We start from the raw sequence: 26,451 nt of genomic DNA, 5'->3' as shown, positions 1-26,451 counted from the left end.
TGTATTTCCCTGAGTCTTGTGGCATTGTTTGCTCACCCCATGGTGAAAATAGCCTCCTCCTGTTAAGGTGTGAAAAGGCGTCCTCTGCCACCGGTTTGAGGTAATCTTGCAGTCCTATGTGGGGAAAAATGCAGTGATGCATCGCACACTTTCACATAGACAAAAACTATGCGAACACACATTTTACTGTAAAACATACAGGTGGGTGCATGTATAGAGTATATTTCTGTATTCTGTGAAATACAAGTGGACTACTGTAATCTGAAGCATTGTAGGAAGTATACAGTATACTGCTTATATACAGTAACAGTGCACTGTACATTGGTGGACATACCTGTTCTCTCTTCGAAACGTTTGAACTATTGAGGACACGGTTGATCTCCCAATATTCAGCTGCACCCTTCGACCCCCCTCAGCTATTGTAAGGCCATGATTGACTACATGGTCTACAATAGTGGCCCATATGTCATCAGATATGCGCCTATGTCCTCTTCTGCCTCTTCCTCTCTTTTGCCTTCCACCATGCATCCTTGCTCCTCTTCTTCCTCCTCTTGGCTGTTGACTCTGTTCGTTTCCTGGTCCATCCATTATTGGAAAATTGCAACTCTGTGTTGTGGTCTGTCTATATATGCTTGCCAATTGATTCTTCATGAGATGCACCTTTGAGCAATTTAGACAACTGGTTGATTGTTGGTTGAACTAACACTTTACATTCCTTCATGAGTGAGGGCCAATTTCACCTGCACGATTCATCAATTCACGTTTTTGTACAAAAGGTCTAATTGAAATGTGTAAAACTATGCTTGACAAATAGTTAAACAATTTTGCATGTAATGGCTTATGCAAGGAACTAATGCCTAGATGTTTTGAGGTGTAAGACTATTCAATAGAGAACCATCTACGATATTTTGATCAACATGACAATTGATAATGTGGAAAAAAGCTGACACTTGTACATTATCAATTGTAATTTGTTCAAAGGAATAAGAAATTGCTTTAATGATGTGCACAAGTGACTAGATGATTTGGAATTTGTACAAGTAGTATCAAAAATTGCACTTTTGATCTAAGAAATGCACCAAAGCGACTGAGAAAAACTGTAATGAGGAGCATCCAGATGCTGCACTTCATGAATTTAGGAAATTGCTTCTTCCAATTATTGATAAACATGCACCTGTTAACAAACTGACTGTTAGAACTGTTAAGGCTCCATGGATTGATGAGGAATTGAAAAACGGTATGGTTGAAAGAGATGGGGGCAAAAAGGAGCGGCTAATAAGTCTGGCTGGACATCTGACTGGCTGACTTACTGCAAACTGAGAAGTGATGTGACTAAACTCAACAAAAAGAAGAAGAAACTGTATTATGAAGCCAAGATCGATGATATAAAGAATGATGGGAAAAGAACTTTGGAGTACTTTAAATGAAATTATGGGCAGAAAGACAAATTCAACTCCATCTTTCATCGAATCAGATGGCTTATTCATCACGAAACTATTTGATGTTGCCAATTATTTTCATGATTATTTAATTGGCAAAGTGGGCAAACTTAGGCAGGAAATGCCAACAACGAACAGTGAGCAATTATATTCATGCACGGAAAAACAAATAATGAAAGAAAAGCATTGCAAGTTTGAATTTTGTAAAGTTCATGTGGGAGAGGTGGAAAAATTATTGTTATCAATCAATAATGACAAACCTCCTGGCATTGACAACTTAGATGGAAAGCTACTAGGGATGGTAGCTGACTCTAAAGCCACTCCTATCTGTCATAGTTTTAATCTGTGCCAAGAAGAAAGGCTTTGTCCTCAGGCCTGGAGGGAAGCCAAAGTAATTCCGCTACCCAAGTGTGGTAAAGCAGCAGTTACTGTTTCTAACAGCAGATCTCTAAGCTTGCAGCCAGCTCTTAGCAAACTGTTGGAAAAAATTGTGTTTGACCAAATACAATGCTATTTATCTGTAAACAAATTAACAACAGACTTTAAGCATGCTTATGGAGAAGGGCGCTCAACATCTACTGCACTGACGCAAATGACTGATGATTGTTTGAAATAAATTAATAAGAAGATTGTGGGAGCTGTACTGTTAGATTTCAGTGCAGCCTTTGATGTTATTGACCATAACCTGACCATAACCTGTATGGTATAAAACCTGTGTTATGGCTTTTCAACCTCTGCCATATTGTGGATTCAGAGCTTTCTATCTAATTGAATTCTAAGGGTTTTCTTTAATGGAAGCTTCTCTAATGTCAAACATGTAAAGAGTGGTGTATCGCAGGGCAGCTCTCTAGGCCCTCTGTTTTTACTAATGACCTGCCACTAGCATTAAAAAAAGCATGTGTGTCTGATGATTCAACCATAGACGCATTCAGCAACCACAGCTAATGAAGTCACTGAAACCCTTAACAAAGAGTTGCAGTCTGTTTTGGAATGGGTGCCCAGTAATAAACTGGTCCTGAACATCTCTAAAACTAAGATAATTTGATTTGGTACAACTCATTCCTTAAGTTCTAGACCTCAGCTGAATCTGGTATTGAATGGTGTGGCCTTTGAACAAGTTGAGGAGACTAAATTACTTGGCGTTACTTTAGATTGTAAACTGTCATGGTCAAAATAAATAGATTCAATGGTTGTAAAGATGGGGAGAGATCTGGCCGTAATAAAGAGATGCTCTGCTTTTTTGACACCACACTCCTAAAAGCAAGTTCTGCAGGCTCTAATTTTGTCTAATCTTGATTATTGTCCAGACGTTGGGTCCAGTGCTGTAAGGAAAGACATAGTTAAGTGACAGCTGGCCCAAAAAAGGAGCAGCACGTTTTGCTCTTCATTGTAACAAAGAGGGCTGATATAAATACTATGCATGCCAGTCTCTCTTGGCTAAGAGTTGAGGAGAGACTGACTGCATTACTTCTTATTTATTTAAGAAACATGAATGTGTTGAAAGTCCAAAATTGTTTGCACAGTCAATTTACAATTTAAGCTCTGACACACACACTTATCGCACCAGACATGTCACCAGGGGTCTTTTCACAGTCCCCAAATCCAGAACAAATTCAAGAAAGTGTACAGTATTATATAGAGCCCAAATTGCATGGAACATCCTTCCATCTCATATTGCTCAAGAAACAGCAAACCTGGTTTCAAAAACAGATGAAGCAACACCTCGCGGCACTATTCCTCTCCCCTATTTGGCCTAGATAGTTTGTGTGTATGCATTGATATGTAGGTTACGTGTTCTTTTAAAAACTGTATGTAGTGCTGTCTTTGAGCTGACCCCAGGAAGAGTAGCTGCTGCTTTTGCAACAGCTAATGGGGATCCTAATAAAATACCAAAATACCAAATAGACAGCGATTTTTGGTGTGGAGGTGAAGATCCCTGTTTTGGAAAACCCTGCGTTTCCCGAAGGCAGTTGATGCTTGTTTAATTGTATTTTGAATTTTGAGGTTGATTCTGCAGTCCTCCAAGAGGATGCTGCCCAGGTATTTGAAGGACGGGACTATTGCCGGTGATGTATGTTCAATGGTGAAGACAGGCATGGTGGGTGGAGGGCTGGATCTCCATTGGCAGACTACCTCTGTCTTTGGGGTGTTGATAGACACTCCCATCCTGCTATAGACCCTCACAGCCGTTGGAAGGACTGACTGAAGGTCTTCTGGAGTGTGGGCAACAAGAGCACAGTCAGCAGCATACTTCAGCTCAAGAACCCCTTAGTGGTTGCTTGGAGCCTCCTGATTGTGAGTAGGTTTCCAGGTTAAAACGGGTACAGGTGTCAGCACACACCCCTGCCCCACAGCGATGCTTACGCCTAAGGGCACTGACTCCTGCCCTCCTATGGCCACCTGAGCCATCATCCTATCATGGAACTGGCAAAAGATGTTGACAAATTTGTGTCGAAGGCCTTAGAGAGGTCGACAAAGGCCATGAAAAGGTCATGTTGTTCACAGCACTTCTCCTGGAGTTGCCGTGCCGTGAGTATCATGTCGACTCTACTCCTGTTCTTTCTGAAGCCACATTGTGACTCTGGCAGCAGTTCTTCTGTGATGTTCTTCAGCAGCCTGTGTAGCATCACCTTGGCAGGGACCTTGTCGGCAATACTCCTGCCGCAGATGGACTTGTCACCCTTGTTCTTATAGATGGTGACAATGTTTGCATCCCGCCACTGTTGGGGGATGATCTCCCGGTCCCAAACCTCAGTGATGTACTGGTGTAACCTCCCTTCTTAAGTATCTCTGCCGGTATGCTGTCAGTGCCAGGAGCGATGTTGTTCTTGAGGGAACAGATAGCTGGTAACACCTGTTGGAAGACTGGTGAATGGCTGAGGCCTTGAATGGGTGGACAGACAGGCAGTTCTTCCAGGACGGAGTGGTCTGTAGGAGACCGTTGAATGAGTGGTGGTCAGCCCACCTCATCAGGATCTGGTTTTGGCCCTTCAAGAGAGTCAGACCATCAGCTGTTTTCAGTGGGGTGATGGAGCAATTTCTATTGCCATAGAGTTGTAGAAATTGTGCATGTTACATGTTTTTGTCAATATAAGTTTGGATTTCATCCCCCATTTGTTCTTCAGAGCACACAAGGTTGTTTGCACTTCATTGACTAATGCACGCCATTGCTGGTGGAGGGTAGCAGGCGTGGGGCTGTTGAGAGTAGCTCTGTGTGCTTTGTGCATATTGTCCAGTAAGGTTGTGATGATGTCAGAGTTCTCATCGAACCACTCCTGATGTTTCTTACCTCTATAGCCAATGGAGTGGGCCACTGCTTGATAGAGCACTGAGCTAATAGATGCCCACTTCTGGTCCATGGGGTCCTCTGCGCTCAGAAGAGGCTGAGTCGCCTTTCAGCCTTTCAGCGAGAGAGTGACGGAACCCGTCCCTTACTGCAGCTTTCTCAAGCCGGGTACAGAGCAGACGCCTCTTACTGGACTTCTGCAGGCTTTGAGGGGACGGATTCTCCCCTGGAGTTTAGCCGGTATCATACGTGATCTGTCCAGCATTCTGCACCCATCATGGCATGTGTCAGCAGGATGTCATTAGTGTCAGAACATCTCACTATGATGTAGTTGATCAGGTGCCAGTGTTTGGAGTGTGGGAGCATCCATAATGTTTTATATTTTCTCTTCTGCTGGTACAAGGTGTTAGTGACAATGGGATTGTGCTTGGCACATAGAGTTAGCAGTTAGCATGCCGTTCTCATTGACCTGGCCAACACCATGCCTACCCAGCACTCCACTCCATATCCTGTTGTTCTCTCCATACCCTTGCTTTGAAGTCACCCAGCAGAAACATCTTGTCATTCCCTGGGGATGCGGTGAAGGGCCTCATCTAATGACTAGTAGAATCAGTCCTCTGCCTCCTTTTCAGATGGTAATGTTGGTGTGTGTGCAGTGAGAAGAGTAGCATAATGCATCTTGGCTAGGGGGATACAGAGAGACATGAGTCTTTCACTCATGCAGACAGTTGTTTCGGTGAGGCTGGGTAAAAGGCTGTTCTTAAAGGCCAGTCCTACACCGTGTTGATGATACCCCAGAGGGTAACCTTCCCAGAAGAAGGTTTAACCTTCTCCCTCCTCTTTCAGGGAACCTTCATCCAGGAACCTGGTCTTCACTCAGGGCAGCAATGTCAATGTTGTAGTGCTTTAGTTCTGCAACAATAAAAGCTGTTCTCCGATGGGGTCTATCGCTATTATCGTCAGTGTCCAACAACGTTCTGATGTTCTATGTTGCCAGTTTGAAAGGAATTCATTTCTTCAGCATTTTTCAACCGCTGAATGGAACCCCCGATAGGTGCGGAAGCCTATCCAGGATGGAGTGAGTGAGCAATTTTTGAGGCCACCTTTAATAGGCCTCTCCCCAGCTGCGCTGAGCTCCTAAATAGGGCTGCTCAGTCACACAGGGGTCTGCCGAGAGCAGCTGCCACTCAAGTCCCAACTGCTGGCAACCATAATAGTCTTGTGCCGCAGGCGTGCAGGAAGGTGAATTCCGGTGGCAAGGGGGGAAACCCAGGAAGACCAGTATCTTCCACAGCTGCAGGAGGCTGCTGGATCTGTAGGCGTCTGCCTACCGCGCGCCGCCAGCACGCTGCTTTTCTCTCAGGGTGTGCTCCCCTAGCCTTTGTCGTACCAGACTATCCCACAAGGCAGCGGGGCAGTGGTTGACGGCTGCCAGGATGTGTCCACACAGAGGTGGGCCTGTACAGACGCATCTCTGGGGCCCACTGCTGCTCCGAGATCCCCTACCGGTTAGCCTGGAGTTTCAAGACCACCAGTTAACGTGTGCTGCCGCGAGGAGGACCGACAGGAGTCATGGAGAGGCTTTGTACCGACAAGGGACTTCACCACGAGGGCTAGCCGGTGGTAGCGAGCTGTAAGCGAGAGTGTGCAAGCCCGTGGTAGGCGGGCATGCAACTTACCTCTACCTAGGCACTACCACACTAGACGCGTCACATGCACCCTACGGTTGCCCGCCGACACACAACGGACGAGAACACACAGGCACATGCACACATGCACACACATGTACACACACACATTCAGTTCCGCTCTATTTTCTGTCTCCTGAGTGAGGGTTTATCTGTGGATGTGAACCAGTGCCCTCCCCCTCATCCCCTCTCCCCCACATCCCCTCTCCTGTTGGGCGGCAGGAAGCCTAGTGGTTAGAGCGTTGGGCCAGTAACCAAACGGTTGCTAGATCAAATCCCAGAGCTGACAAGGTAAAAATCGGTCATTCCTAGGCCGTCATTGTAAATAAGAATTTGTTCTTAAATGACTTGACTAGTCCAGACAGCCTGTTTCACCCCAACACACAGGATTTGAGAATATTTACAAAATGTCCCTCAGTTTGGCATTAAGACTGTACAATACTTTGGTTAGTAGGCAACAGTAAGTCTAACCAGACATTTTTTCTGTTGTGTGCTTTATGCCGTGACTCATAGTGTTTCTGAATGGACATAGAGGCACTCCTGTATCCTCACACACACACACATACACACACTCTCACTCCCCACACACACATACCTTCCCTACACTGCACTCAGTCTGAAAGGAACAAAACAGCAGTAGGTATCATAAATCATAGTGATAAATCATAATCATAACTCAGGCCTGTGCCACTGACAGCAGCCAGAAGACATGGCCCCCTCAGACGACAGACGGGCGGCTAGTTACAAACGTCACCTCCACGTGTTTCCCGGAGAAGACACCTGACACGGCTCCACGACCGCTACTCTGTCCTTCTGTCCTTCAGACGCACCGGCAAGGACTCCCAACACACACCGCCCATGAAAGAGAGAGAGAGAGCAAACTGAGAATGCGACAGGCCCGGCCTAGGATAGAGTCATCTATCCTGGGCCGGGCCTGTCGAGAGAGGGAGTGAGAGCAAGGGAGAGAGAGAGAAAGAAAGAAAGAAAGAAAGAAAGAAAGAAAGAAAGAAAGAGAAGGCAGCAAGCGAGAGTGAGGATGGGACAAAAGAAAGAGAGAGAAAACAACAGAGATAAAGAATAAAAATGACAGAATAGACAGAAAGGGGGGGAAGAGGAAAGATGGCTGAATTCACTCTATTTCATGAGATTTTTCCGCTCCACAAGACATAGGGAAGCACAGCTATTAGCCTGCGACGACCTTCATTAGTGGATCGCCATCAATTCCACCCAACGAGCTGTTTACCTAATTAAAACCTGTGCCCGGTGTCTCTGTTTGTCTAAATAAATATGTCCATTAAAGTATTACATCCGTGCAAAAGACGGGGGGGAACCCAAAACATCAATTTCTCAGCCTGCCAGGGCAGGCTTGGCGCGGGAAGTTAAATCACACTCTGAAGGCGAGTGTTTGACAGACCTGGGTCCTTGTAAGCTGTCACGCGCATTTGATATTTTGATAGCTCCCAGTCTCCCCATTAGCCCCTGGGGACCAGAAACCGTTTTAGATGTTTATCGGGGCTAGTGCAGGAGGTTTATTTCGTACCTCGTCAGGATGCTGGCATCCAGGACCCACACACCTAACGCCGCGGTGACAGGGGGGGGGGGGGGGGGGTTGCCTGGGTTTATCAGAGGTAGTGTTACTCTGAGTGACACGTGACAATGACCTGGTGGCCTTTATAATGCTGATAGCATCAACCTTTTTCTTTCTCTCTCTCTCTCTCTCTCTCTCTCTCTCTCTCTCTCTCTCTCTCTCTCTCTCTCTCTCTCTCTCTCTCTCTCTCTCTCTCTCTCTCTCTCTCTCTCTCTCTCTCTCTCTCTCTCTCTCTCTCTCTCTCTCTCTCTCCATCTCTCCATCTCTCTCTCCATCTCTCTCTCTCTCTCCATCTCTGACTGCAGGCAGTAGAGAAATTGGGACTTAAGGGGAAAAGACAGGCAAAAGAGATTGGCATCTTGGTAGTATACTGCAACACCACACAAGCCTGCGCGCGCAAACACACACATGCACACACTCTCCCAAACGTGTTTGTGATAATGCATGCATGTCTGTGAGTCCATGGCTTTATCAGTAGCGAGGTATTGGTGTTTCAGTGCTGAGCACCGTGTGGTGCCAGGGGGAAAGGTTGATGAATATACTCCCATCATACAGAACACACACACATGGGCCAGGTGGGCTAGCTTGCTGTCCATGAAGACTTATCACAACGCTTCATTCAGCCATTTCAATTGTCCCCAAGACCCTCCTGGACATGTGCAGTTCACAGGTCCACTGCTGCTCCTCTCTTTCACCTCCTCATTCTCTTCCTCAATTAGTTCGCAGGTTGGGGGGGCAGAGCTATTCAGCTGGTGTTAGGATGTGACATTTGAATTCAAATGGGTGGCTAATTTGATGTGAAACAGGTACAGTGTGATCACTGCACTCACAAGCTTAAATGAGCTCAATCAGAATATGAGAAGGGAGAGGATCAGTTCTCTTAGAGAGATGAAGACATGCATGTCAATTAAACTGCAGGATAAAATGTCATTACAACTCTGTTTTCTGTGTGTGTGTGTGTGTGTGTGTGTGTGTGTGTGTGTGTGTGTGTGTGTGTGTGTGTGTGTGTGTGTGTGTGTGTTTGTGTGTGCGTGTGCGCGTGCGTGTGTGTGTGATGTACTCTTATCTGGTGTCCCAGTCCTCAGCGGCAGTAGATAAACAGAAGCGTGAAGGGCAGTTGCTCTGCAGGGGGCTGATTGACATGGCCAGGGCCCAAGGATAACACACACATGCACACACACAATGGGGCGCTGTACACACACACACACACACCCACAAACAATGGAGGCTGGATGGTGAAAATACACCAACAACAAAATACTGCATTTATATTGGCAGGGTACGTCTGCTGTTACAGAGTCAGTACTGGGCTGTACCATAAAAGCTCTACTCCTAGCACCTGCTTACTGTGAAAGACCTTGATCACTGAATTGTTTTAGATATATTCGACATTGCCTGGTTTTGGGAGAAGTTGTTGGTCTCGTGCTGAGAGGAGAGATGAAAATGGCAACCTAATGGTCCTGGTGAGTGTATCTTCACCATTTAATTCAAGTCGCTTCCGTGTTCTGGCTGTTTCAGATTGTGGTGTATATAATCAAGGATCAGAATCCATTTTCCTATCAAAGCCGTTGCCGCCGGCGATGCTGAGTGCCACAGAACCCCAAATGTTTCCTTTATATCCATTCAGCTCCATTTTCTGCCACCTGAAATTGTCTCTTTCATGTCTGACGGACCCGTGCAAGGCTAAGCGTTTCCCCGGAGACGAGCCATTGTTACCATGGTCTCTAGTCATATTGTGCCGTCCATGTACACCTGTCACTCCGTGAAAGAGGACACTCGAAGCATGTGTGTGAGTGTTTGGTGCTCGTAGATGTATTTGTAAGTGCTTGTACGTGTGAGTGTGTGCGTGTGTCCCTGAGTTCGTACGTGCGTGTGCGTGTTCCTATGTGTGTGTGCTTATGCCTGTGTTTGCATGTGCATGTACGTTTGTGTGTGTGTGTGTTCATATGTACAGTACCAATAAAAGGTTTGGACACCCTTACTCATTCATAGTTTTTCTATATTTGTACTATTTTCTACATTGTAGAACAATAGTGAAGACATCAAAACTTGTTTTAGATTTTAGATTCTTCAAAGTAGCCACACTTTTCCCTGATGACAGCTTTGCACAATCTTGGCATTCTCTCAACCAGCTTCACCTGGAATGCTTTTACAACAGTCTTGAAGGAGTTCCCACATATGCTGAGCACTTGTTGGCTGCTTTTCCTTCACTCTGCAGTCTAACTGATCCCAAACCATCTCAATTGGGTCAGGTGATTGTGGAGGCCAGGTCATCTGATGTAGCACTCCATCGCTCTCCTTATTGGTCAAATAGCCCTTACACAGCCTGGAGGTGTGTTGGGTCATTGTCATGTTGAAAAACAAACGATAGTCCCACTAATGGCACACCAGATGGGATGGCGTATCGCTGCAGAATGCTGTGGTAGCCATGCTGGTTATGTGTGCCTTGAATTCTAAATATATCACTGACAGTATCATCAGCAAAGCACCCCCACACCATCACACCTCCTCCTCCATGCTTCACGGTGGGAACCACACATGCGGAAATCATCCATTCACCTACTCTGCGTCACACAAAGACATGGCAGTTGGAACCAAAAAATCTCAAAAGGACAGATTTCCACCAGTCTAATGTCCATTGCTCATGTTTCTTTGCCCAAGCAAGTCTTCTTATTATTGATGTCCTTTAGTAGTGGTTTCTTTGCAGCAATTCGACCATGAAGGCCTGATTCACAGAGTCTCCTCTGAACAGTTGATGTTGAGATGTGTCTGCTACTTGAACTTTGTGAAGAATTTATTTGGGCTGGAATTTCTGCAGCTGGTAACTCTAATGAACTTATCCTCTGCAGCAGAGGTAACTCTGGGTCTTCCATTCCTGTGGCGGTCCTCATGAGAGCCAATTTCATCATAGTGCTTAATAATTTTTTGCGACTGATCTTCATGTCTTAAAGTAATGATGGACTGTCATTTCTCTTTGCTTATTTGAGCTGTTCTTGCCATAATATGGACCAATAGGGCTATCTTCTCTATATCAACCCTACCTTGTCACAACACAAGTGATAGGCTCAAACACATGAAGAAATTCCACAAATTAACTTTTAACATGGCACACCTGTTAATTGAAATGCATTCCAGGTGACTACCTCGCTGGTTGAGAGAATGCCAAATGAAAAATAACACTTTTTTTGTTACTACATGATTCCATGTGTGTTATTTCATAGTTTTGACGTCTTCGCTATTATAATAGTGAAAGAATAGTAAAAATACAGAAAAACCCTTGAATGAGTAGGTGTGTCCAAACTTTTGACTGGTACTGTATGTGTATGCATTTGTGTGTGTGTGTGTGTGTGTGTGTTTATATGTGTGTGTCCTCAGCCATTCAGACAGCTGAGTCTGCAGCAGTCAGTCAGAGTTTTTCTGCAGGGCAAAAGCCAGGGCAAGAAATTACATCTGACTGGGTGAGCCCCACATTCATTTCCTCTGCTTATACATTCAGACACAAAGACAACATATCTGCATGCATTCCATTAGCCTTGGGACTCTGTCCTATTCTGCTGATTGGGCCTTGAGATTTATCCTATCATTACAACCTGGTGAAAGAAAGAGGGGGGGATAGAGAGAGGTAGAGAAAGAGATATCGAAAAAGAAAGAGAGAGAAAAAGAGAAAGAAAGAGAGAAAGGGAAGAGGGGAGAGAGCGAGAGACGGGGAGAGAGAGAGAGACTGCCAGAGAAAAAGAAAGAGAGAGAGAGAGAGAGAGAGAGAGAGAGAGAGAGAGAGAGAGAGAGAATCACGATCGTCACGATCGTCATATGAGTGAGACCGAGGCGCAGCGTGGTATACGTACATTCTCTTCGAATGAATGAAACACTTAACAAAAACAACGAATGAAACGTGACGCTATACGACTAGTGCAGACAGGCAACTAAACATAGACAAGATCCCACAACACAAATGAGGAAAATGGCTACCTAAATATGATCCCCCAATCAGAGGCAACGATAAACAGCTGTCTCTGATTGGGAACCATATCAGGCCAACATAGACATACAAAAACCCCTAGACATACAAAAACCCTAGACATACAAAAACCAGAGTACCCACCCTAGTCACACCCTGACCTAACCAAAATATATAGAAAAACAGAGATATCTAAGGTCAGGGCGTGACAGAGAAAAAGAGAAAAAGGAAAGGAGAAGAGGAGGATAGGAGAGAAAAAATGAAAAGAGAACGGGATCATCTTCTCCTGCTAGACACTGCGGTGACAGCCTTCGATTACCGTCTGTCCCAATGATTCCTGTGTCTGTCTGAGACCAGAGGACAGAGAGCTGTGGAGAGGGCCCCGATCGATCCAGCCTCGCCGCAACTGTTTTTATTTCTGCACTTTGCTATTCGCAAAAGGTCGTCCAAGGGTCAGGCAGATATTTCAAAAGGGGGATATGTGCTCAACGTGAACCATTCATAGATACAATTATCCTTTGACTAGACAGTCTATTTCTAAGCTCACAACACATAAGTCGACGTTCTTGAAACATCCTACCGAGAATCATTGAAAGAGATTCGTAATGAGGCAAGGTTAACTGCTGTAGGAGACTACGTGTGTCCTGACATGGGAAACGGACGCGACTTCCGTGTTTCAAACGGTTGCCTATGGCAGTGTAGCCAATCATCTGCTTGACCTGGAATCAGAGACAAGTGAAGCATAATATGACTGTACCTATCAATACAGTGACTCTCTGGCCTCCACATGCATCTATTGGCTGTAGTTGTAATGGGAGTGTGTCGCTAGTGTGTGTGTGTGTACTGTACGGTAGCTATACCCTTTAGCAGAGATGTGGAGGGGTGACCTCTCATTATGTAGTGGCATGTGTCCTGCCACTCATCCTATGGTACTAGACGCCCTGTACGTTCAACATTTCAGCTGTTTCATATTACCCATCCTCTTGTTTGACTCACCCTGACCTCTCTCTCCTACACACACACGGACAGGCGCGCATCATTTCATCTCACCTGTCATATGATTCTGAAAGATAAATGAAAGCACAATTTAGATGAAACAGCTACATACAGTTGATATTATAATATATATATATATATATATATATATATATATATATATATATATATATACAGTGGGGCAAAAAAAGTATTTAGTCAGCCACCAATTGTGCAAGTTCTCCCACTTAAAAAGATGAGAGAGGCCTGTAATTTTCATCATAAGTACACTTCAACTATGACAGACAAAAAAAAAAATTTAAATCGGCTCTTTGGTCTTGGCCATAGTGGAGTTTGGAGTGTGACTGTTTGAGGTTGTGGACAGGTGTCTTTTATACTGATAACAAGTTCAAACAGGTGCCATTAATACAGGTAACGAGTGGAGGACAGAGGAGCCTCTTAAAGAAGGTCTGTGAGAACCAGAAATTGTGCTTGTTTGTAGGTGACCAAATACTTATTTTCCAACATCATTTGCAAATAAATTCATTAAAAATCCTACAATGTGATTTTCTGGATTTTTTTTCTCTCATTTTGTCTGTCATAGTTGAAGTGTACCTATGATGAAAATGACAGGCCTCTCTCATCTTTTTAAGTGGGAGAACTTGCACAATTGGTGGCTGACAAAATACTTTTTTGCCCCACTGTATATATATTATATATATTTTCACGCTCCATTTAGAGTAGAACTTATTCATTCGTTATCAATTATGACTGCATAAGTGAACGGGTATTTTCCTCCTGAATGAACAATGCCCTTTTAACACGGCGAAGTCAAGAGACATTGATTTCTAAGCACAGTTAAAGGTGGACACATTGGATTTTACCTAAGGTGAAATGGACACAAAGTTTTTAATTAAATTATGCATACGCGCGCGCACACACATGCGCACACACACACACACACACACACACACACAAACCTGCCAGAGATGATGAAGCCTCTCTATCCTACAATATTCATACAGCTCAGTTGTTCTGTGTGCTCTACTTAAAATAGTGGAAACTGTTTTACAAAATGCTGGTTATATATTATTCACCGTTCCTTCGTTCTGTGTTGTGTTTTCCTATAGACTTCCATGTATTCAAACACCCAAGGCCTGAAAATACTTCTGCAACGTACATCTTTCTCACTCTAGTATCAACAGAAGTCTCAGAAACGTGCATGCATTTATTCAGATCTCGTTCTAACCGATCAACTGGAAGAAGTACTCAATATATCCTGTGGTTTAACGTTGCTGTACAAAGCATTGTGGTTTCACCAGAGTGATAATATTAAGTGACGGTGCAAAGCTAGCTTGTTTGCTACAGTAACTTAGAGAAACCCACGGGAAGAGCAGTAGACAAGACGAGACTGTTCCCACACTGTCTCTATATGTCTGTGAACAACAGGGAGGTACTTTGGTAGTGTTGGTCTCCGGGAGAAGCCCTGCCTATTTGTATTGCCTTCCGTCCCGTCTCCCAGTCTCAGCCTGGGTGCTCGGTCGATGCACAGGGGGTGTGGGGTGGGATATTCCCCTGGCGGTATTCCCAGGAGGGAGGAACGCTGGGGCTGGATCAGCAGGTTATGACGGGAACACTGTGCGAATCGTTTCATGGGTGACGGAGAGAGAGAGAGAGAGAGAGAGAGAGAGAGAGAGAGAGAGAGAGAGAGAGAGAGAGAGAGAGAGAGAGAGAGAGAGATGGATGAGGGCGAGAGGGAGAAAGAGAGAGCCCTGTGTGTGTCTCCATCCACTGTGAGAGGTGCAGAGTGGGTCAGAGGGAGAGAGATGGGGGTGGTCCCACATCGGAGCCACAGCTGAATGAGATCATTCGACCCCCTCCCTATCCCTTTCCTCTGCCCAATCCACTGAGGGATAGTCGCTGTGCTGAGATTCTAGGCCAGAAGTGGGGGCTCTTCTATTTCTTCATGACGACCGGGCCCAGAACAGCTATATTTCAATCAGTGCAGTGATTCCTCCCTCCCTCCCTCCCTCCCTCCCTCCCTCCCTCCCTCCCTCCCTCCCTCCCTCCCTCCCTCCCTCCCTCCCTCCCTCCCTCCCTCCCTCCCTCCCTCCATGCTCTTCCTCTCTGTACTAATTTCCCATGCAGACGAGCACAGACCACACATACAGACAGAGGAGAGGAGAGCCTCCACCCTGGCCTCCAGTCCCCTGCCATCTGTGCACGTCTCTCCTCCTCGCAAAACGACGACAACAAGGCCCTGAACTACAGAGGAAGAGTCAATCCATCACAACCACAGGGAGGGAGGGAGGGAGGGAGGGAGGGAGGGAGGGAGGGAGGGAGGGAGGGAGGGAGGGAGGGAGGGAGGGAGGGAGGGAGGGAGGGAGGGAGGGAGGGAGGGAGGGAGGGAGGGAGGGAGGGAGGGAGGGAGGGAGGGAGGGAGGGAGGGAGGTGAGACTGAGAGGAGAAAGCTATGGAGAGGTGAGGAAACAGAAAGTGAGATGCCATGAAACTTAATCACAGAAGGGTCGTGTCGGGCAGAGGAGGGGAACAGATTAAATTAGCATAGCATTAGATACGGAAAATGATCTCTGTCAAAATCATCCACAGCACAATTATAATATGTTAATTACTTATTTCATTAAGGAAGTTTATTATGGCCCGCAGATGAAATCATGCAGGCCAAAGACACCTGGAGGGAAAGCAATGATGCCTAAATATCTCTCTCTCCCTATTTTTCCCTCTCTCTCTTCCCCCTCCCTCTCTCTCTTCCCCCTCCCTGTCTTTCTTCACCCTCCCTCTCTCTCTTCCCCCTCCCTCTCTCTCTTCCCCCTCCCTCTCTCGTTCTCGCATTACCCCTCATCAGTCACGTCTTAGCGAAACGTCACACACTCTAAAATGACATTTTTAGACTACTCGAAAATCAATTGATTACATAAGTACAGGTATCTATGGTAACAAGATAATGAAGCTGACAGACAAAATGCATAATGTATTACTTGTATTACTACTGTATTACGCTGTAACGATCTTGTAAGTAAACTTTATTTACCATTTCCCCACTCGTGTCCTATAGCAGTTTGTCAAAGGGCAGCATTGTAATGAATAGAAATGAATAGAAAGAGGGGTGTAAAGCATTGTCACACACGGACACACACACACACACACACGCGCACGCTTTTATGTGCCCTCTCTGATGCGGCCCGTTTGCTTCTTTATGGCCAGTCGGACAGATGACGGAGGGGATAAAAGGTAAACCAGTCGGCTCAGTTCGCTCTGCTCTTTACATCCCCGTGTTCACACAGCCCTGACAGACAGACAGACGATGATGGCCCCTCGTCAGGCGCGGCAGGACCCGACCGGCTGACAGTAAAAGCAGCGGAGCAGGTGCGGGTAATTGGGGAGGAGAGGATGGAGGGATGGAGGGAGGGAGAAAGAGAGGGAGAGCTGGAGTGAGGCTCACTGTTCTGTTCTCACTCCCCCCCCCCCCTCAACAAGGAGTCACGTTGTTTCAACAACAGCTGATGGTGTAATTGACATCCAGGCGTGAGGGGGATGAAGCCAGCGGTCTTAGCCAGACATGTAGGTCATAGGTCCCCAGTAGAACTGGACAGTAGTACTGCCTTCGTCCTCTGAACTGACCTACACTAAGTGGAGGACATATTTGTTTTGGGGGGGAGTGGTGGAAGAGGGCAACATGGAGCTTAGAAGAGGCGAATTTCAATTTCATTTTTTTTAGGATTCTCTTGAAAGACATTTAAAATAGATTCTCTGTTAGTGTCATGTCAGACATTGAATATGTGCGAAAGGAACAGACTCCAAACAACCAAACAGACCCAACAAAAATCTAAGTTACTTCAAATGAGCCTGTATTGTTTTATGTCATATTTAACTGAAATCGGGGAAACGTATTTAGGCTTTTACGTAACATTTCCCAAATGATCCTATTTTCGACCATTGTCTTCACTGCAAAAAATGTCAGAATTCCAACTTCAAAATCCAGTAGCTCAGTTTTCATTGGCCCGCGAGGCTTCAAAACACACCAAACTGATATTGATCGTAAAGGGAGACTTGGAAAAAAATGAATAAAGGAAGAAATAAAAAGAGAAGAAGAGGCAAAAAACGAACAACAAAAAAAGACGTCGATGAACAAACCAGGGGCGATATATATTTCTGGAGCTACTTTCGTTCATTTCAGAGACGAAGGAGAGGAGAGAAAGTGAGAGCATCTTAGAGAGCATGTACAAAGGGAATGAAAACACACACGCGCCCGGGGCTGGGGTCACAGTCGGAGCCGAGAGAGGTGGTGAGATGCTAGCGGTTACACAGGAACACCTCTCGCCAGCCTTTCATATCTCATCCCACCGCGGAAGATTTCAAAAGATTTTCAAAAAACAAAAACCAACAAGAACCCTTCCTCCGCTCCACAACTGCCGCCCCCCCTACATGCAGATGTAGATCCTTGTTAGGTCGTGCCGCCAAGGAGGCGGGATGTAGACTCGACGATGACAGCCTTTAGGGAAGGTTTCAGAGTACGTAGATACTAAATACACACATGCAGTCAGAGCACCAGAGATGGGAGATGGTTGAGGCTGAGCTCCTTTCACAGGGTATCTGTTGAGAAGTCTGGTCACAACAACTTGGCTCCCACTAGGTTCTACACTCTTAGGAAGAAAAAAAAGTTGTTACCTGTAACCTAAAAGGATTCTTCGGCTGTCTCCAGAGGAGAACCCTTTGAAGAACCATTTTTGATTCCAGGTAGAACCCTTTTGGCTCCAGGTAGAACCCTTATTCCCCAGAGTGTGCTACATGGAACCGAAAAGAGTTTTCCTATGGAGACAACCGGAGAAGCCTTTTGGAACCCGTTTTTCTACGAGTGTAAAGGATGAGGATACTTTGGGTGTGTTTTATCAGGGCCAGAGGGTTGAATCGTTGCTGTTCAACTGGGGTCCCGTGTGGCTCAGTTGGTAGAGCATGGCACTTGCAATGCCACGGTTGTGGGTTTGATTCCTACGGGGGACCAGTGCGGGGGGGGGGGGGGGGGGGGGGGGGGGGATAAAAGTATGAAAACGTATACGCTTAGCCGCTCTGGACAAGAGAATCTGCCGAACTGTAACAAGAATGACAGATCCATGAAAAACACAAATGATCATGTTGATTTGCAACAAACAGTGCAATTGCATTAAGTCCTCTTTCCAGTTGTACTTATGAGACATTGAAACATGTTCAACCCATTCACTGACATAATAAATTGAGATTTACTTGCCTTGAGAAAAATGATTCTCGTCAATGATTGACACTACAGCTTCGACAAACTTGCTGATACTGGGATTGTACGATCAGGAAGTCTCTCAAGGAATCTTACTGGGAATCTTCTCCCTTTCAATCAAGATTTCAATCTCCATTTACTGCCCTATATAAGGGACAACTGTCTACATATATCCTGCTTGATCTGCAGTATCCCATGTCTAGCAGATGCACGGAATTAATAAGAACTCTTATTTTATTGTGTCTCTGATACAATTACATTTCTATGATTCGACATTTAGACATGGAATCATTCCCGATTTGACGAGAGAGACCCATTTGAAACCAAAATATACTCATGTAAAAGACCCATAAACCAGACATCCTCACTGTACTACAATTATCCTGCATTTCCATCACGTCTATCCATCTACACACAGCAGCCTTTTGTAGAAGAGGACCGCTGTAGGCTGTTTGGCTTCCACCGTAAGAGAAATTAGGAGGCCATAGCCCTTAACATGTTTCCTTTTGTCATTTTCCTTAAATCTGCGGGGAATAAAGAATGCTGGTAAACTAAACTGGAAGACAAATGGTTTGGTTCAACGGGAACCCGGATCCATAAATCCCCACTTAATGCAGCGCAGGTAGGCTGAAGCAGAAACAGGTGAATTCTCCCAGCAAGCTCCACAGTGGAAGAGGGGAACCTTTCATTATCCCTCAGGAGAAAATGGGGAGAAGGAGAGAAGAGGGAGAGAAGAGGGAGATAGAGAAGGGGGAAAGGAGAGGAAAGATGTAGGGGTAGGAGTGAAGAATGGAAGAGAGGTCAAACTGATTAATCTGGGAGAAGGAAAAGGAGAGACTCAGGAGAAGAGACAGGCTGGACGGTCTGGGAACAAAAAGACTGCCACCAGTCTGTTTTAGTCTGGAGTCTCATCCTTAGTCACCCCCATCACCTGATAATGTGCTTTGTACAATCTGAACTCGTACGACAGTCATCAACAGTCATCGAAAGCAGCTATTTGGAATCAAACAAGGGCTAAGTGAGAAGTGAATGTGATTTCCATTTAATAATGTAATAATCTCGGCGCTTGCAGGAACAGGGAAGAGGAGAAGTATTGGGTGATGTTATGGAGCAAGGAAGAGAGAGTGGAGGAGAGAGAGGCTGTTGGAGGGTGAGATAAGTGGAGGGGGGTTGATGGGCGTGCGACAGACAGGGCAGAGATGGGAATTTTGAGTGAGCAGTAAGTGAGTTATATTTAAACCATTAGGCAGCTTATTCATTCAGTACAAATGCAAATGAACTGACATTATCATCCCTGCTTCTCCCTGAGAACTGACTGACTCCCTCTTTATACCGCGGTGAGAGTGGACGGACACGCTCACCACTCTTATCTGCTGCAGTGGCTACCAACGCCCTTCAGTACACCCTGCTACTCCACAGACACACACATACACCCCCATGTGCACTCACGCACACCACACACACACACACACACACACACACACACCTCTTTACACTACCCTGAAGCTCCACCCTCCTCACAGGCACCAACCCAAATACAGATCAAAGGCTGGATTTGTAAAGCTAATGGCTGCCGAGCTACAGCCAGAGCCAGATCCAGAGAGAGAGGGAGAGAAACAGAAAGAGTCAGGGGGGTAGATATGGATACGGAGAGAGAAAGGGAGGGATATGGAGAGAGGGATGGAGAAAGAGAGACGGCGAGAGAGGGAGGGACATGGAAAGAAGGACGGAGAAAGAGATAGGGACAGAGAGAGAGAGAGACAGAGAGATGAGGAAGAACATACAGACACAGTCCATACCGGGGTGCCACTTCAGCATTCACACTTCAGTCTGTTTGCTTGTTTGCTTGTTGAACTTTTAGGCCATGTGAAGAGCAACACATCCACAGATGGTGCATCTCCCTCATATCGGTGTTGTGTGGGATTGATTGTGTCGAAACAGACCTCTGATTGCCTCATACATGGCAGGAGCACACCTGCTATTCCCACAGAGCCCTTAGAAGCCCATTGAGATCAGTCTTCTGTGGTGGATTGGCTCAAATGCAAGTGAGCAAGAGAAAAGAACAGAACAGAGGGAAAAAAGTCCTCTAACAAGCAAAGGATTTGGTATTTACCTTGTTAATTTGTATTTTCTCAATATGTTCATGCTTTAAGCTCGTCTCTGGTGCAGACTGACTCCCACGCGCAGCACTGAAATCACTTCACTCAGAACAGGCAAAGCTATTAGATCATCTTTATGGGTTTATTGATCACAGGACTACATGTCTGAAGGGAAGTTGATGGGAAATGTAACAAGTTTCCTTCTTCGACACTAATTCGAGCCACAATACGAGCAATGCTTTCGGGGGGTTGTCACAGCACAATAATTGCTCAATAAAACATTTTTAAAACATTTTCGTTTCGCTCAATTAGGCTACATTCAGGGTGTCATGATCACTGACAGTGTTGGGGGGACGGGGGGGGGGACGGGGGACAGGGGGTATGAGTAGTAGCTCTTACATACATTTATGATGGATCCAGGCCCAAAAATCTGACAACAACACTGCGACTTCATTACCATGACAATAAACATGCGAAATGAGCAAAAAATAAAAGTGTCAAAAGCTTCAGAAATGTGCCTGTGGCTGGATGTGCCTCTCCCTCTCCATGGAGTTGATTCAGTGCTGAACGTGTTAATCAAGACAGCTGGCTGGAATTCTCAATAGACATTTGATGACTTTCTTTCAGCTCATCCATATGACAATACAGATTGTCTGCTTACAACCCTCCCCACTGCTACTGCACGTCAAACACTGTTTTAGGCCCAATGTGGGGCCCTAAATATGCACTGGTATCGGTCTGCAGTGACTGACTCTACTCTCACTCTCCACCGGCTGCCATCAACCCTCCCACCCCTGGGCCTTCATTTGTCATGATGGTGTGTTTTTGGGAGCCCTCTGTGTCCCCGAAAATAATCAGGACCTGATGGGATGAGGCCCAAACGCCACTGTTCTCTGCCAGGTACCAGCAGGTATTTAACTCTACAATAGCGATCAATCACAAGGAGAACCCACCGGATCAGGTGGACCCCCGCAAGGCCATAACTGCGCAGGTGTGACTGGGTGGTCCGAGGTGTCACAGAATTAAAGAGGACACAGCTCACGACTCTTTGTATTAAGCAACACGGACGCGGATCTGTATCGTTCTCCATACGTAACACCAAAGGTCTGACTATCAGATGGCTATAGTGGATTTATCACATCCCAGACAGTATCAGCTCTGAGGGTGATGGTGAACTTTAGGCTAAGGGAGAGAGGGGGAACGATGGGCCAACGATGACAGTGAACCCAGTGACCTCCCGAAGCCTCTCTGAGAGAGTTCAGAGGTCACTGTGCACAATGCTGAGTGGCCACACTGGATGGAGCCCTGTAGGGGAGACTTGTTGTGGAAATCAATGCGTGGCCTGTGGTCGGTCTCCTTCTCAATCACAGAGCTATGACAGGAAGTCCAGATGGCCGCTGGGCAACATGGCTGTCATGCCATCAGTATCATCATTACCCAGAAGGCCTGAGCGGTCAAAGGGTCGAGGTGGGATATCACTTGATTTGTCACCCTGAAACACGAGGGAAATACCAAATGTGTGTGAGTGTGTCTGTATTTACGATTACGGTAATGAATGATAAAGAGATAGAGAGATGGTCCTCCAAAGCAACAGAAATCCCTCCATACAAGAGAGCAGCAGGGCAAAACAAATGTTCATCACTATCGTTCATCATACCATCTCATAGTCACATTCAAATGTACAGTTCATAGATAAACGACAGCTACTCTCAGATTCCCTGGTACCTCTTTAAATAGTCCAGTACAGAGATCATGAGATCAGGTGGCCTGTAAAATATCAAAAATGCATTCCTTAGTAGACAGGCTAATTCACACTATCTAGGCAGGGGAAGAAGGGTTTAGTAGAGAGGGTGCATTCCCAGTGCTTCTGTGTGACTTTGAACAGTGGCTGACCCCATGAACCCAACAGTAGCACAGCCTTGATGAATCTGAGGTCAGGAGGTCATGGCAGGATCAGGGGTGAGAGAGAGGTCTTGTGTCTGACCCTTTGGCTCTGTGAACCACTGATAATGTTCCAGTGGAATGAGAACAGTGCTTGGTGCGAGAGAAAGTGTGTGTGTGTGTGTGTGTGTGTGTGTGTGTGTGTGTGTGTGTGTGTGTGTGTGTGTGTGTGTGTGTGTGTGTGTGTGTGTGTGTGTTCACAAAGAAAGAAAGAGACACCGAGAGAGAAGTAGAAACTGACATTCGTCCTTGATCAGTATTCCATTACTCACGACAATTTGGATCTACCTTACAATGGATGCCGATACTCTGTTATGTCTGGTTAACTACAGCATATTAACAGACAAACAATACACCATGTTTGTTGTCTGTTTATTTGCCCATGGATAGCTACTTCTGCTAAGTGTCCATGCATATTATGTGTCTATATAGAGAAACAGCGTGGAGGTGGTACATTTGGCTATATTCCTGGTGGAGGTACACACAGACATGTCCCTATGAATAACACACATACACACGTGGCACCCACATACAGTTGAAGGACATCTACTTTGTGCATGACATAAGTCATTTTTCCAACAATTGTTTACAGACAGATTATTTCACTTATAACTCACTGTATCACAATTCCAGTGGGTCAGAAGTTTACATACACTAAGTTGACTGTGCCTTTAAACAGCTTGGAAAATTCCAGAAAATTATGTCATGGCTTTAGAAGCTTCTGATAGGCTAATTGACATAATTTGAGTCAATTGGAGGTGCACCTGTGGATGTATTTCAAGGCCTACCTTCAAACTCTTTGCTTGACATCATGGGAAAATCAAAAGAAATCAGTCAAGACCACAGAAAAAAAGATTGTAGACCTCCACAAGTCTGGTTCATCCTTGGAAGCAATTTCCAAATGCCTGAAGGTACCACGTTCATCTGTACAAACAATAGTACGCAAGTATAAACACCATGGGACCACGCAGCTGTCATACTGCTCAGGAAAGAGACGCGTTCTGTCTCCTAGAGATGAACGTACTTCGGTGTAAAAAGAGCAAATCAATCGCAGAACAACAGCAAAGGACCTTGTGAAGATGCTGGAGGAACCAGGTACAAAAGTATCTATATCCACAGTAAAACGAGTCCTATATTGACATAACCTGAAAGGCCGCTCAGCAAGGAAGAAGCCACTGCTTCAAAACCGCCATAAAATAGCCAGACTACGGTTTGCAACTGTACATGGGGACAAAGATCATACTTATTGGAGAAATGTCCTCTGGTTTGATGAAACAAAAATAGAACTGTTTGTCTCATAATGACCATCGTTATGTTTGGAGGAAAAAGGGGGAAGCTTGCAAGCTGAAGAACACCATCCCAACCGTGAAGCACGGGGGTGGCAGCATCATGTTGTGGGGGTTCTTTGCTGCAGGAGGGACTGGTGCACTTCACAAAATAGATGGCTTCATGAGGGAGGAAAATTATGTGGATATTTTGAAGCAACATCTCACGACATCAGTCAGGAAGTTAAAGCTTGGTCGCAAATGGGTCTTCCAAATGAACAAGCATACTTCCAAAGTTGTGGCAAAATGGCTTAAGGACAACAAAGTCAAGGTATTGGAGTGGCCATCACAAAGCCCTGACTTCAACCCTATAGAACATTTGTGGGCAGAACTGAAAAGGTGTGTACGAGCAAGGAGGCCTTCAAACCTGACTCAGTTACACCAGTTCTGTCAGGAGGAATGGGCCAAAATTCACCCAACTTATTGTGGGAAGCTTGTGGAAGGCTACCTGAAACATTTGACCCAAGTTAAACAATTTAAAGGCAATGCTACCAAATACTAATTGAGTGTATGTAAACTTCTGACACACTGGGAATTTGATGAAAAAAAGAAAAGCTGAAATAAATCATTCTCTCTACTATTATTCTGACATTTTACATTCTTAAAATAAAGTGGTGATCCTAACTGACCTAAAACAGGGAATTTTTACTACGATTAAATGTCAGGAATTGTGAATTGTGCTAAGGTGTATGTAAACTTCCAACTTCAACTGTATACACGTGACACACACACACACACACACACACACACACACACACACACAAACTGACAGTGTCCCGACCATGAGACCCACACACGCTACATACTGTAGGAAAACATCTTGCACACCATGGATATGAAGCTCAAATGATAGAAACTGCTCGAGATGTATGGGCCTCTTTCAATAATGGTAAATTTTGGCAATCATACAGTAGTAATATACTGGCATTAAATTAATAGTTTTAGACATTCGAACCTACTTAAATGTAAACAGCCTGAATTCATAATGGCTGACATTTTATTTTAATCTCACCCATCTACACACAATACCTTATAAACATTTTATGTTAACATTTTTTTTTAACTTTTTGCAAATTTATTGAAAATGAAATACAGAAATAGCCCCTTTGCTGACGATTACAGCTTTGAGTCATCTTGGGTCGGTCTGTATCAGTCTTTTACATCTGTATATGGGGATTTTATCAAGTGTTAGATTGGTACGGTTGAGCTAATATAGGCTAATGTGATTAGCATGAGGTTGTAAGTGACAACAACAAAAAATCCCAGGACATAGACATACTGTATCTGAGGTGGGCAGAAAGCTGAAATTCTTGTTAATCTAACTGCACTGTCCAGTTTACAGTAGCTATTACAGTGAAAGAATACCATGCTATTGTTTGAGGAGAGTGCACAAGTAGGAACTTGAAAATGTATTAATAAACCAATTAGGCACATTTAGGCAGTCTTGATACAACATTTTGAGCAGATATGCAATGGTTCATTGGATAAGTCTAAAACGTTGTGTGTACACTGCTGCCATCTAGTGGACACATTTTAAATTGCGCCTGGGCTGGAATAATACATTATGGCATTTTTCTTGCATTTCAAAGAGGGTAAAAAAATGTTTTTTTCTTTGTATTATCTTATACCAGATCAAATGTGTTAATTAATTAAACTTTTTTTCAAACCTCAAAGTGTTTCCTTTCAAATGGTATCTAGAATATGCATGTCTTTGCCTCAGGACCTGAGCTTCAGGCAGTTAGATTTGGGTGTGTCATTTAAGGCGAAAATTGAAAAAAAAGGGTCCCGATCCTACTAGGCAAGAACAAATCCTTATTTACAATGATGGCCTACCTCTGCCAAACCCGGATGACGCTGGGCCAATTGTGCACCGCCCTATGGGATTCCCAATCCCTGCCGCATGTGATACAGCCTGGATACGAACCAGGGACTGTAATAACACCTCTTGCACTGAGATGCAGTGCCTTAGACCTCTGCGCCACTCAAGATTCATTCCACAGTGTTTCAATGTGATTCAAGTCTGGGCTTTGGCTGGGCTGTTGTTCTGAAGTCATTCCAGCATTGCCATGTTGTAACGTAAATCTTTGCCCCAGTCTAAGATCGTTTGCACTCTGAAGCAGTTTCTCATCAAACAGTTTCTCTGTATTTGGTTCCATTCATTGTTCCCACCTTCCATATCCGTCTCACAGAAAAACATCCCCATACCATGATGCTACCACAGCCATGCTGCATGGTAAGAATGGTGTTAGAGGTTGATGAGATGTGCCTGGTTTTCTCCAGACATTGTGATTTGCATTCAGGCCATCAGGCCATCCGAATATGTACCTTATAGTCTTAGTCTTCCACGTGCCTTTGTCAAACTCCAGGCGTGCTGTCATGTGCCTTTTTCTCAAGAGTGGCTTCCTTCTGGCCACTCTCTCATAAAGCCCATATTGGTAAAGTTCTGTAGAGACTGTTGTCTTTCTGACAGGTTCTCCCATCTCAGCCAAAGAACTCTGTAGTTCTGTCAGAGCGGTCATTGGGTTCTTGGTCACCTCCTTGACTAAGGTCCTTCTTGCCCGGTTGCTAAGTTTGGTCGGACGGACAGCCAACTGTGCTCTTGGAAACTTTCAACACTCCTAAAGTGGTTTTATACCCTTCTACCCTTTATACCCACAGATATATGCCTCATCACAATTCTCTCTGAGAACCACGGAGAGTTCCTTGGACTTCATGGTATAGCTTCTGCTCTGACATGCACTGTCAACTGTGGGACCTTATATTGACAGGTGCGTTTAATTCTAAATCAAGTCTAAACAATTGAATTTGCCACAGGTGGTCTCCAATCAAGTTGTAGTGAATTTAGGCTGTAACAACAAATTGTGGAATAAGTCAAAGGATATG

The sequence above is a fragment of the Oncorhynchus kisutch genome, linkage group LG2 (assembly GCF_002021735.2).
Source record: "Oncorhynchus kisutch isolate 150728-3 linkage group LG2, Okis_V2, whole genome shotgun sequence".
NCBI classification, from domain to species: domain Eukaryota; kingdom Metazoa; phylum Chordata; class Actinopteri; order Salmoniformes; family Salmonidae; genus Oncorhynchus; species Oncorhynchus kisutch.
Note: the sequence above shows the minus strand (reverse complement) of the source record.